The 10,050-nt window shown below is 39.2% G+C and overlaps 1 non-coding gene across 1 annotated transcript; it reads left to right on the top strand.

The window, feature by feature from the left end:
* Positions 1–265: 265 nt before the first annotated feature.
* Positions 266–372, top strand: LOC147365834 (U6 spliceosomal RNA). The gene has a single exon (XR_015133504.1). It is a non-coding gene; the product is annotated as a U6 spliceosomal RNA (small nuclear RNA).
* The last annotated feature ends 9,678 nt before the right edge of the window (positions 373–10,050 follow it).

Genomic DNA, 10,050 nt, shown 5'->3' with positions numbered 1-10,050 from the left:
TTTAAAAAAAACAAACTTTTTAAAGTTAAAATTTTTAAATTAATACCACATTAATTTCCCATTGATACCACAAATGGAAATGGGGCATTATTCAGATAAGTAAATGCAATGAATTTTTACAAAATGAATGTACTGTTATAACCATTATCCAGATAAAGAAATAGAAATATTGTCAAGCCCTTTAGAAGCCCTTTATAGCCACTTCAGTCATGAGCCAGTAGTAGTAAGGTTAGCTACTGGTACCTTGCTCTTAAAATCAGTATCAGTGTTCGCTTCGGCAGCACATATACTAAAATTGGAACGATACAGAGAAGGTTAGCATGGCCCCTGCACAAGGATGACACGCAAATTTGTGAAGCGTTCCATATTTTTAAAAAGAAAAAAAAAATCAGTATCAAATTGTGTTTTCCTGTCATTAATTTTTTTTGAAATGTGATATAACTGAAAAAGCATTTAGGCTGATTCAAAGCAATTTGAAGGACTAGTACCCAAAGACTATTGATGAATGATGAATAATCTGTGATATCTACAAAGGAAATCTTTGTCGGCAAGTCTCGGGGCTCTGTTGTTGACTTTTGCTCCTTAAACAAGTTTATCTTCCACTTGAATGAAGATAGGGCACATTTGTGGATGACAAAGCAGTGGGACTATTAGAAGACATAAATGTAAAATATCTTGGCAGGCTTGGAATATGGCCTGAAGCCAAAAAGACAAATTTAGTTTGATAAATGAAAAGTTCAGTACCTAGAGGGGAAATATATATGAACATTTTTAGGATAAGAGAGATGTGGTTCGACAGTTGGGAAATGACCCAGGGGACAAATCCTATGTCAGTCGTCAGTGTGAGCAGACTTCCAGAAAGATCCACAGAAATTTAAGCTGCACTGACAGAAGTACAACATTCAGGTTGACTGAAATAGAATACCTGAAATAGACAAGAAAGTCTGAAAACAGCAAAGCCTGATATGAGTATACAGTAATAAAAAGTGGAAGAACAGAGACCCACTGTACTCTAATCTGCTCAAACCACATTTGCAGCATTGGTTCCAATTCTGGGCACACCCTTGGAGGAACTTGAGCTACCTGGACTGTGTTCAGAAGATGGTGACAAGAGCGATGAAAAATCTCCAAACCTTGCCAGATCAGGTGGAGATTTGCCAGGGAGAAAAAAAGGTAGTCACTAAACAAATTTTTTCTTATCAACTTAATTGGAATATAATTTTTGTACAATAAAGTATATCCCTTTAAAGTGTATGATTTGGTGAGTTTTGGTATTTGTATAAACCCATGAAAATACTAGCACAATAAAGATGGGAACATTTTCATTACTCCAAAAAAATTCCTTATGCTTTTCTGCAGTCCATTCTCCTTCTACCTTAAGCCCAGGCAACCATTGATCTGCTTTCTGTCAGTCCACTTCAGTCGCTCAGTTGTGTCCTACTCTGCGACCCCAGAGACTGCAGTACACCAGGCTTCCTTGTCCATCCCCAGCTCCTGAAGCTTGCTTGAACTCATGTCCATCGATGTCCAACTCAGTGATGCCATCCAACCATCTCATCGTCTGTCATCCCTTTCTCCTGCCTTCAATCTTTCCAAGTATCAGGGTCTTTTCAAATTGGTCAGTTCTTCACTTCGGGTTTCCCTGGTGGCTCAGACGGTAAAGTGTCTGTCTGCAATGCAGGAGACCCGGGTTCGATCCCTGGGTTGGGAAAATCCACTGGAGAAGGAAATGTCAGCCCACTGTAGTATTCTTGCCTGGAAAATCCCATGGATGTAGGAGCCTGGTAGGCTGCAGTCCATGGGGTCACTAAGAGTCGGATACGACTGAGCAACTTCACTTTCACACATTGGAGAAGGAAATGGCAACCCACTCCAGTGTTCTTGCCTGGAGAATCCCAGGGACGGGGGAGCCTGGTGAGCTGCCGTCTGTGGGGTCGCACAGAGTCAGACACGACTGAAGTGACTTAGCAGTAGCAGCAGCAGTGCCAACTTAAGAACAATAAAGGAACAGGAAAAAGGAGGAGAAAGAAGGGAAAGAAAGAGGAAGACAGGGAGGAAGAGAAAACCATCTCACCATAAGAAACTTGCTGCTTCCGTCCTTCCACCACATCCTGAGTCCTTGTCTAGATGTTTCTATAATAATCAGGTAAGAGTGAGGCACGTTTTTACTGCTATATGGCTTTGTGTCATATCAATTCAATAAAGCATATCATCAATTATCAATTCCTTATTGAATGAGCAGTATATTTAGGGTCATCAGCAGAATTCCTTGGCAGTTTCTTTGCTGTGGGAAGAGTGCATAAAGAATAGAAGTAAGATAAAATTCTCCAAGCAGGCTCCTCAAGCTGTGGTCCTATCACTTTTAGGGAATGTGGTATAGCCTACTTTTCCAACCCTGGTCATCCTCAGGGTCCTCAATTTGTGCAAGAAGGCAACTCATTTACCAGTAGCAGAGGACAGCTGTTCTCCAAGAACTTGCCAGAGAGTATAATCTTTTGGGGGATATATTCATGTATTGAATGGAGAAAGAAATGGCCATGCACTCCAGTACTCTTGCCTGGAAAATCTCATGGACAGAGGAGCCTGGTAGGCTACAGCCCATGGGGTTGTGAAGAGTCAGACACAACTGAGTGACTTCACTTTCGTTTTTCACTCTCATGCGTTGGAGAAGGAAATGGTAACCTACTCCAGTATTCTTGCCTTGAGAATCCCAGGGACAGAGGATCCTGATGGACTGCTGTCTATGGGGTCACACAGGGTCGGACACGACTGAAGCGACTTAGCAGCAGCAGCAGCAGCAGCATGTATTATAAGATTCGCCCTTTTAAAATGTACACATCAGTAGTTTTAGGATATTCACAGAGTTGTACAACAATCACTACTAACTTCAGAACATTTTTATCACCTCAAGAAGTCCCGTATCCATTAGCAGTCACTCTTCATTCTTCCCTCCTCTGAGTAATCCACTTTCTATCTCCACAGATTTGCCTATTCTGGACATTTCATGTAAATGGAATGGTACAATATGTGTTTTTTTGTGATTAACTTTCACTTAGCATAATGTTTTCAAAGTTCACCCGTGTTGTAGCATGTATAAATACTCCAGTCCATTTGTGACTGAATAGGGTTCCATTGCATGATATACTAGCTTGAACTCACTGTCACTCAGTATTCAACAGTTAGGCCATTGGAAAAATGAGTAAAGTCCTCAAATATATATATGAACAGCAATGCTCTGTATGGAATTGTGCTGTAAATGTCAAATGATGAAATGAAGATTGTCTAATTGTTACTAAACAAATATGTTCATAAAATTACACATCTCCAGAATGGAAATTTGATTCACTCATACTTGCAGAAGCAATATAAATTGCATAAATCTTTATCAGCTTTTGGGTTTTTTTTTAAGATAATATTCTTATCAGACCTTTTCTTCCCCATCCCACACACGATTTACTATGAAATGTCTCTTGTTTTAAATGAATTTCTTTTAAACAACTATTTTCCAATACCGGTTATCTCCAACTTCAAAAGCTAACAGTGATCATTTCTAGGTGGTAAACTTATGGGTGATTTTTATTTTCTCTTTTCACTTGTCTCTAGTTTTCTCAATGAGCATCATTATATTTGTAAATATTGATAATATGGGAAAGAAGGGGGAAAAAGGCTGAAAAAAATAGTTATAGAAGTTCTCCTGAAAGATGCACAGGCTGTTTGTTTTTCCAGAGTATATCATTGGATTATTAAGCCTGAGAGCATTGAATTGCATTTTCTTTAGTGCCCTATCCTGTATTAAAGAGGATTCTAAGAACATCCTTATGTTGTTGCATTGAAAGATATCGCCGGGACTGTCATTTACCACATCTTGTAGGACATTCTCTGAACACCTGTCTTAGTCTCTTCAGTCTTAGTACTAGAAATAGTAATGCTTCTTCCAAGGAAGTAGTTTGCTTTTTCAAAAAAGTTCTTAGTGTTAATTTTTCAAATAGATACATGGAGATACAACTCATAGGCTGTACAATTCATCCATTTAAAATGTATGATTCAAATGTATGATTCAGTCATAAAATGTATGATTCAATGGCTTTTAAACTATTTGGAGAGTGGCATAACTATCACTACAGTTAATTTTATAACATTTTCATTATCCCAAAAGAAACCTTCTACTCCTTAGCCTCCATTTCCTCTCTTCTTCCCCAGGCCAAGATAACTACTAATGTATTTGCTCTATGGATTTACCTAATTTGGGCATTTCATTTAATTGGAACCATATGAAATGGGATCCTTTGTGACTGCCTTTTTCCCTGAGCATGATGTTTTCAAGGCTCGTCCATTTTGTACATTGTATCAGTACTTCATCGATTTTTTATTGTCAAGTAGTATTTCACTGTATGGATGTGCCCCTTTCTATTTATTCATTCTTATGTTGATGGCCATTTGGATCATTTTCACCATTTAGCTATTGTAAACAATGCTGCTGTGAATGTTTGTGTACATGTATTTGCATGAATACCTGTTTTTAATTCTTTTAGATATATTACTAGGGATGATATAAGTGAATTATGTGTTAATCCTATGTTCTGATTTCTCCACATTCTTACCAAAACTTGTAGTTTTTGTTTTTCTAATGGACACTAAATGTTGTCTCATTTAGTCTTTTGCATTTCTGATTTTTCCGTGCTATTTAATTTATTTAATTTGTCCACAAAAGGAGATACTTCTTTGCCAGTAAATAACAGGTTACCATAAGCTGTTTTCAGACAGTTACTTTGCATTGCGGTTTTGATTTGCATTACCCTGATGACCAGTGATGTTAAATATCTTTTTATGTACTTATCGGCTGTTGGTAAATCTTCCTTGGAGAAATGTCTGTTAGATCCTTTCCTCATATAACAATAGGGTTATTTGTCTTTGGGGGCTTCCCTGGTGGCTCAGATGGTAAGGAATCTGCTTGTAATGTGGGAGATCTGGGTTGGATCCCTGGGTCGGGAAGATCCCCTGGAGAAGGGACTGGCTACCCACTCCAGTATTCTTGCCTGGAGAACTCCATGAACAGAGGAGCCTGGCAGGCTACAGTCCATGGGGTCACACAGAGTCAGAGGCAACTAAGAGCGACTAACGCTTCCGCTTTCTGTTTGTCTTTTAATTACTAAGTTGTATGGGCTCTTTGTCATCGTTTTCCTGCCAAGAAGCAATCCTCATTTGATTTCATGGCTGCAGTCACTGTCCACAGTGATTCCGGAGCCTAAGAAAAAGAAATCTGTCCTTACTTCCACCTTTTCTCCTTCTATTTGCCCTGCAGTAATGGGGCCAGATGCCATGATCTTAGTTGTTTTTTTCAATATTTAGTCTTAAGCCGGCTCTTTCACTCTCCTCCTTCACCCCATCAAGAGGCTCTTTAGTTCCTCTTCGCTTTCTGCCATTAGAGTGGCATCATCCAGGTATCTGAGGTTGTTGATGTTTCTCCCGTGTATCTTGATTCCAGCTTGTAACTCATCCAGCTCAGCATTTCTCATGAGGTGCTCAGAATATAGGTTAAACAGCAGGGTGACAGCAGACAGCCCTGTCCTACTCCTTTCTTCATCTTGAACCAGTCAGTTATTCCATACAGGGTTCTAACTGTTGCTTCTTGACCCACAGACATGAAAATGATGACAAAACTGGACAGTGTGTTGAAAGCAGAGATATGAACTCTGCCGACAAAGGTCTGTATAATCAAGGCTATAGTCTTCTCAGTGGTTACTTACAGTTGTGAGAGCTGGACCATAAAGAAAGCAGAATGCCAAAGAATTGATGCCTTCGAACTGTGGTGCTAGAGAAGACTCCTGAAAGTCCCTTGGACTGCAAGATCAAACCAGTCAATCTTAAGGGAGATGAACCCTGAATATTCACTGGAAAGACTGATACTGAAGCTGAAGTTTCAGTATTTTGGTCATCTGATGTGAGCAGACAACTCATTGGAAAAGTCTGATGCTGGGAAAGATTGAGGGCAGAAGGAGAAGTGGGCGTCAGAGGATGAGATGGCTGGACAGCATCACCGATGCAATGAGCATGAACTTGGGTAAACTCCAGGAGATGGTGAGGGACAGGGAGGTCTTGTGTGTTGCAGTTTGTGGGGCTGCAAAGAGTGGGACATGACTGGGTGACTGAGCAACAACAGCAGTGAGCTCTTTATGGGCTTCCCCAGTGGCTCAGCAGTAAAGAATCTGCCTGCAATGCAGGAGCTGCAGGGGCTGTGGGTTTAATCACTGGGTCGGGAAGATCCCCTGGAGGAGGGCATGGCAACCCACTCCAATATTCTTTCCTGGAGAATTGCATGGACAGAGGAGCCTGGCAGGCTACAGTCCATAGGGTCACAAAGAGATATGACTGAAGCAACTTAGCATGCATACATGCATGGGCTCTTCATACATTCTAGAATCAAGTCCCCTGTTAGATACATGACTTATAAATATTTTCTCCTATCCTGTGAGTTTTCTTTTTGTTTTCTTGATGATGTCCTTTGAAGCATGAAAATTTTGAATTTTGATTAAGTCCCATTTATTAATTTTTTCTTTTGTTGATTGTGTTTTGGTGTCATATCTGAGAAACCATTGCCTATTCCAATGTCACAAAGATTCCTATGTTTTCTCTGAAGGGTTTTAGAGTTTTGGCTCTTACATTTAGGTCTTTGATTTTGAGTTAATTTTTGTATTGTGTGAGATAGGGAACTCAAATTCATTCTTTGACATATGGATATCCGGCAGCCTTGCACCATTTGTTGAAAAGACTGTTCTTTCCCAACTGAATAGTTTTGCATCCTAGTCAAAGATCAGTTTGCAGTAAATATAAGAGTTTATTTCTGGACTCTCAGTTTTATTCTGTTGACCCATATGCTTGTCATAATGCCAGTCCATGCTGTCTTGAACACTGTTGCCTTGTAGTGAGTTTTGAAATGGAGAAATGTGTCTTCAAACTTTGTTCTTTTTCAAGATTGTTTTGGCTTTTCTGGTCTCTTAAATTTTCACATGAATTTTAGAATCAGTTGTTAATTTCTGCAAAGAAGTCAGCTGTGATTTTGACAGGGATTTTTGCAAACCATGAACATGAGATATCTTTCCATTTATGTAGGTCTTTAATTTCTTTCAATGCTGCTTTGTAGTTTCTTTATTTCTTTCTTTCTTTTTTAGTGTAAAAGCCTTTTACTTTTTTTATTAAAATTAGTACCAAGTATTTATTCTTTCTGACACTATTATAAATGGAATTCTTTTCTTTATTTCATTTTCTGTGTTCCAATCTGAATGCCTTCTATTTCTTATTGTTGTCTAATTGCCTGGCTAGAATGTCCTGCTCAATGTTAAATAGAAATGAGGACACCAGACATCTTCGTCCTGCTTCTGATCTTAGGGGGAAATAGCCAGTCTTTCACCACTGATTTGATGTTAACTGTGGGTTTTGTTTTGTTTTTTAATAAATGTTTTATATCAGGTTGAAGACATTTCCTTCTATTCCTAGTTTGTTGAGTGTTTTTATCAAGTGGTCTTGAATTTTGTTAAATGCTTTTTCTGCATCTGTTATGATGATCCTGTGTGTTTGGCCTTTATTCTATTAATGTGACATATTACATTAATTGACTTTTGAAGGTTAAGCCAATCTTGCATTCCTAGGATAAATCCTGTTTGATCATAGTATATAATCCTATTTTTACTCTACAAGACATACCAGTGTGAGCCTCTAAAATCTGCTTTTACAAAGATGGAAGAATTAGAAAGTGAGTATTTTCATTACAAACACATTTACTAATTTTTAAAAAAAATTCAGAATAAGGAGCCCTAAAAATAATTGGAATCTTTAGATATTATATGGTTCTAGTTCCAAAAATATTGTTTGCATACATTCTTCCAGGAGCACAATGTATTTTAAAATAAGGTTCACCTGTGTTTATATAATGAGAAAAGGGGAAAGCTAATGTTGGATTTCTTTTAAAGGTAAAATGTTAGTTGCTCAGTCATGTCTGACTCTCTGTGATCGCATGGACTATAACCTGCCAGGCTCCTCTGTCCATGGAATTCTCCAGACAGGAATACTGGAGTGAGTTTCCATTCTTTTTGACCAGCAGGTCATCCTGACCCAGGAATCAAACCCAAGTCTCCTGCATTGCAGTCAGATTCTTTACTATCTGTGCCACCAGGGAAGTCCTTTAGAGGTAAAGTCCTGATCTAATTATTGAGAGGATTAGCCAACTCTAATGTGGATTAGTCCACATTTTATTCATTTAGCAAAAACATGCAAGCATAATATTTTTGCTCCTTTTCAGCATGTTCAGAGGCCCAGAAACCTTTGGTACAGAATACCTTTTGAGGTAAATTTTATTAACGGAACTCCAGGAACTCTTATTATATCTTTGTTTTTGATTAGCTAGTCTCACTGCTTTTGCATAACCTTGGATGTTTTGAAATAATATTGCATTGTTCCAACAATCTTTTAGGTATGAATTTTTCAGACAAGGAGATTTATGTCCAGGTGTGTCAAGGTAATTGCTGCTCTGCATCTTAAGATTTCACCTTAGATGCAGAGACTGTAACAGACTCTTTTTACTTCTGGCCCAGTTTTAGAGACTTGGAGTAGGTTCCAATTTCCATTTGACAGTCCTTTGTGATGTTCAGCCTTTGTGATATGGGATGATTGGAATAACCTTCCCTTCTACAAAGCTTTTAAAATAGCTTGGGTTTTGTTTTTTGTTGCTCAATTGTTTGAAAGGGAACACGCTTGTATGTCTTCATTTAATGAACTAGATTGAGTTTGACACAGAGTTGAAAGAGGGTGCACTGCTGTTGATGAGATTCTTACCAATTTAGGCCATGGAATTACCTCTAACTTCCTTTACCAAGCTGTTACTAGAACCACTAACAAACAACCTGCTTGGAAGATCATCTTCATTCCATGCCAGCAAGGTCAGTGAAAGGTGTTAAATGACTTAAAGGAAGCAGGAGAGTGCCACTCCCTTCAAAACCCCAAGAGCATATTTGTGGGTGGTGATTGTATACAACTGCTACCCATCCTCCATCCAGGAAGTCCAGGCTTGCTCTTCATGGTTAAAAATAAATTTAACCAACCAGATAATTTCAGATAACTTACATCCTATTCACTCTTCCAGAAATTATTTATGGAAGCTATAGGATGTACTAGGCCATAGGGACACAAGTAGGAACTAGACATCTTCCCACCCCGATGGAGCTTGAGATCCTCTACTTAAAGAACATGCAAAACTAAACCAAAAAAATTATTATAAATCGTAATAATACTTTTCATAAGATTTATGAAACACATCATGGCCTGGGATGGAGAACATCAGGAAGCCACCTCTGTCACCTGGGCTGTTCAGGGAAGTGAAATGTTAGCAGAGACCTGTGGGACAAGAGGTTGGTCATGTAAAAAGCAGGGGAACAGAGGTCTAGGGAGAAGGACCAGTGCGTGCAAAGGTCCAGAGCCTGGAGCAGGGCTCACCTGTTCTAGTAACTACAGAAAGCCAGCTCGTCTGGAAGGTAGACAGTAAGGGAGCCCAAGGTTAGTGGGGATCCAGATCATGCTCAGCCTTTTAAGCAACTATATTAGTTTGTTAGGGCCTAGGATTTGTGAGTTTTGCTTTGTTTTTTTCTGCTGTTGTCGTTTAGTCGCTAACTCATGTCCGACTCAGCCTGACAGGCTCCTCTGTCCGTGGGATTTCCCAGGCAGGAATACTGGAGTGGGTTGCCATTCCCTTCTCTAAAGATTTGTGGGTTTTGTTTTGTTTTGTTTTCTGTACCGTGAAACAATTAGCTCAATGCTGACACCATCTGCCTGGAGATAGGCTCAGATCCCACAGGTTAAGAGCTTAGTCCTACAAGGTGCAACCCCCCATACACACCACTCTTGGGTTTGATTAATTTGCTAGAATCAATCACAAAACACTGAGAAATATTTTACTTACTAGATTACTGGCTTACTATGAAAGGATGTGGAGAAGGCAATGGCAACCCATTCCAGTACTCTTGCCTGGAAAATCCCATGGATGGAGGAGCCTGGAAGGCT

Source organism: Bos grunniens, chromosome 9 (assembly GCF_055505025.1).
Source record: "Bos grunniens cultivar Pamir isolate PY7600 chromosome 9, Bosgru_T2T1.0, whole genome shotgun sequence".
NCBI classification, from domain to species: Eukaryota; Metazoa; Chordata; class Mammalia; order Artiodactyla; family Bovidae; genus Bos; species Bos grunniens.
This window is presented reverse-complemented; position numbering and strand designations above follow the sequence as displayed.